This window comes from Asparagus officinalis, chromosome 7, assembly GCF_001876935.1.
Source record: "Asparagus officinalis chromosome 7, Aspof.V1, whole genome shotgun sequence".
Taxonomy (NCBI): Eukaryota; Viridiplantae; Streptophyta; class Magnoliopsida; order Asparagales; family Asparagaceae; genus Asparagus; species Asparagus officinalis.
Window position 1 is genome coordinate 25,804,551 of NC_033800.1, and position 3,943 is coordinate 25,808,493.

The 3,943-nt window shown below is 33.5% G+C and overlaps 1 long non-coding RNA gene across 2 annotated transcripts in view; it reads right to left on the minus strand.

Moving 5' to 3' along the window:
* The window catches only part of LOC109851048, a 5,394-nt gene extending 1,546 nt beyond the window's left edge, over positions 1–3,848 (minus strand). For both annotated transcript variants that reach the window (XR_002249654.1, XR_002249653.1), the window contains exons 1-2: positions 1,564–3,848; positions 1,245–1,352 (exon numbers count right to left, since the gene is read on the minus strand). This is a non-coding gene — a long non-coding RNA (uncharacterized LOC109851048). The remainder of the gene's footprint in view (positions 1–1,244; positions 1,353–1,563) is intronic.

Consider the following 3,943-nt stretch of genomic DNA (forward strand, 5'->3'; position numbering starts at 1 on the left):
GGTTTTTTTTTCGCCAAAAAGTCCCTGATGCCGCCATGAAATCTCTAAGCTAAGGCAGCTGCATACACAAGTTTTCTCTCTCTCTCTCTCTCTCTCTCTCTATATTATATATTATTATATATATATATATATATATTATACTATATCATTATATATATATATATATATATATATATATATAGAGTTAAAACTAGTGTCAACTTAAGTGGACGTTCCACTAAGTTCCTATAACCATTGATGATCACGGGTGATTGAGCTACTTTGTGGATGATCCGCTCGTTGAACTTGATCCCACTATATCTAAAACCCAAACAACACCCAATATTTTGGTGTGGAACCGTCGTTGTTTGACCTCCTCCGTCGAGCCATGTAAAAAAGTTCTATTCATTTGAAACCGTTAAAACTTGATACGCAGTGGATGGAAGGGTCAAACGCACTGCACGGATTCCAACCCAAATGTTGGCGTTGTTGGGTTTTAGAAATATGTAGATCAAGTTCAAACCGGAGGGATCATTCACAAAAGTAGCTCAATCAAGTATGGATTAATGCGCTCTAAGAAAACTTATGGCGACGTCCACTTAAGTGACACAAGTTTTACTCTACTATATATAATTATATATATATATATATATATATATATATATGAAAAATGGGTATGCTTGGTATCAAACATAAATTTTATGTTTGGTAGTGAGGTGTCATATTCTCATCCACTCATTTCAATTCTCAATCACTCCCCAACCCATGTGAATGTGGGCCCCGATTTTAATAAGTGGAGGAAAATATGTCACATCATTACCAAGCACAAAAACTTATGATTGATACTAAGTATACCCATCTCTCCACACACAGCCAATGATCGATGTATTCGAAGGCAAATCTTCAGTATACAGCCAATTTGATGTAGCTCTTACGCATTTTCTCCTTCCAAGTGAAAAGTAGAAACCCAATAATGAAAGCGCTTGCTCGATCATTATATAAGTAGTACCTAAGTGAACGATGGATGGTGCATTTACTGTTGAAAACTGATGGAAAATAGATAAATTAAACAAGTCTTCAGCAACAATAAAAAAGAGAACCCCTTGTAAATATATAGAAAACGTTAGAATGAAAAAACAAGAAGATTAAATTACGTACGTAACGCAAATGTGAACGCGCAAGTCCTTTTACTTTCAACAAACAGGATCATCTTATTGAGACAAACATGTGCCAAAAGATATGACACATGTACATTTTTTACTCACTTTTGCCTAATTGGTAGTTGTCACGCCCTGGTTCCAAAATGTAATAACTTAGAATGTGACTCGGCCGGCAATACAACCATTCGACCATATTCACGCTTCTAGGTCATCCTATATATAGATATAAAGTCAAAAGTATACCATAGAGCATATAACTAAGACAATAAAAGAAATATATAGATGAAAAAATCTGCAAAAGGACGAAATCCAACTACGAGTCCACAACTATCCACAAAGGGTAAGGGTAATAAAAAAATTTACATCATAGTCTAGAAAAAAAAGTCACATATGACTCAAGAAAAAGTCTAAACCAAATAACTACCTAAACCAACTAAACTGATGGACTAAAAGGTGATCACTGTCGCTGGACTTGCTCCTCAAAATATTCTCGATCCTGCGAAGAAAGAACAGTTCCCAAGTCTTGGGTGCGCAAACCCCAGGGGAGTCAGAAAACTCCCAACAATCATATAAAATGAGGAAATTATGTGCGGGTAAATGTATGTAGCAGGTATAAAGAAAAGATGAAATCTAAATTAAATGTGACTAAAAGAAATGCTACTTGTAGATATTCCGAATAAATCTATCACAAAGCATATAAGCACATTATTCTTATTTTACATGTTATTTGAATTAGAGGAGAATAGTCTCATATATATAAATCGATTCCCCGTAAACCGTCTCGGGAACACGGCTTCAAGTCAAGTATTAGCTCTTGGCTCTTATATATATAACTCAAGATATCAGGAATGCGCATGAGCCCGCTTATATACATTTTATATTCTCCGTCCAATTCCTCTTTATTAAATCTCATATTTGTCTGTTTAATTTAAGTGATTGTGCATGAAATATTATGCATTAACCACAGAGTTACCGTGTAACGGTTTTCGTAAAACTATGAAAAATAATCGTGACCCAAGAACATGTCCAATCAAGATGGGTGCATAATTTAGTCGATGCTATTATATAATAGTAATAATCAAGAGAAAATCCTCACACACTGATATCGATGTTGAGGGTGTAACCATGCTGTGATAGCACGCTTATAAATCATATTTTTGACGGAAGTCGTCTTCATGCACAGTCGGCCCTATTTAGTGTTACTATATGATCAAACATTATCAGATGATCAAACATGTCATCAAGTGATTAAACATGTCCTCATTCAACTAAACAAAAAGGGAAAATAAATAAAAAAATAAAATGGGTCAAACAATTTTGGTTTGATAACCTAAAGATCCACAAAACTGATATTTGTGAATTAATGCCCCAATTGGGTCTATAATTTGAGTTATAGACCCAAACGGGTCTGATTGTTAATAATGGATCCTGACCGGGTCGGGTTTGACTTCAAAATAGACCCGAACACAAATTTGGCATAAAAAGAAGGGTCATGGGATTTTAACCCATGACTAGAGACATAATATGCAAGTCAACTAACGGCCATGCCAAAGGCATTTTCAAGATAGAGGCATTTTCATGACAATTTGCCTTCCGTATATATAAATATATCTACTAACAATTTAAGAAAAAGTAAAAAGAGTATTAAGATATTTGAACACCTCGACTTACTACCTAAAATAAATTAATTTAGCAAAAATTCAAGAATAAACGGAAGAATTGAAAAGAAAACTGTAAGTTAGATAAATTTTATTAAAAACAATTTTTTGTTAGAAACCCCTTGGAAAGCTTAATTAAAAGTAGTTTGTTTTGTTTAGTAACTAAAAATTTCTGCAACAGTACCTAAGAAAAATCAATTTCTTATTCCAGTAATACTAGTATTTAAGAAAGATATAATTTAAAAGACGTCGGATACATCTCTAGAAAAGTTTATATGTACTAGAATTTCTTAAATAAATAAATAAAAATAGTAGTATACCAGAAAGTGAAAAATACTACTCATAGGCTAAGAATTATAGGCTTACGTAAACGGTATGCTTTCATCAATCCAACTAAGTTTGCATAATAAATTATTTCAATTTTTAAAATACTTATTAAGTAAATGGGTATAAAGTAAGTGAATTATTTGCAACTCTGGTATCTTGAAAGAAATGGGAAGTCAATTTATGTCAAAAATAAAAATCGTATACCACCAAGAACACTAATAGTATATAGAGACCAAGAACCCATAATGGTAAGCATTTAATCCATATCTAAGATATAACAAAAAAATTAAATAAATAAGAATTCGTGCAAGAAGTCTTGGCATGAAATCTCTAGCAGACTGAATCCTACACTTTACCCCTTAATTCATAAAGTAACAGGAAATTTCATGGCTATGCAAGAATTTCAAGGTAGCAATAGATAGTGACATAAAAGTTAAAAGAGGAGAAGGAAAATATTATGCTTGCATGAAGGAAAAAAAATTTAGAGAGAAAAACAAAATTAGGAAAAGATATGCTTGCCGATTAACGCCAAAAGCGTAAACACCAAGCAAGCTCCTTCTCTACCCCTCCTCAAAGCTTCAGTCGTTGTTCTCTTTCTTATTTGTGTTTTATTTTTCTGTGTAGTTTTTGGGGCAAGGATGGCGGAGGAGAGGAGATAGGTTTTTAAAGAAAAGTTATGATTAGAATATCCCTAAGACTAAGGAATATTTAAGTAGTGGCAAACGGGTAGCTGCAAAAGAAAACTGCAGAAGATCCCACGATTTGATTTGGGAGAAAAAGTCACGGAGGTTGTGGGAGATGTTTCCGAAACTCACTCTC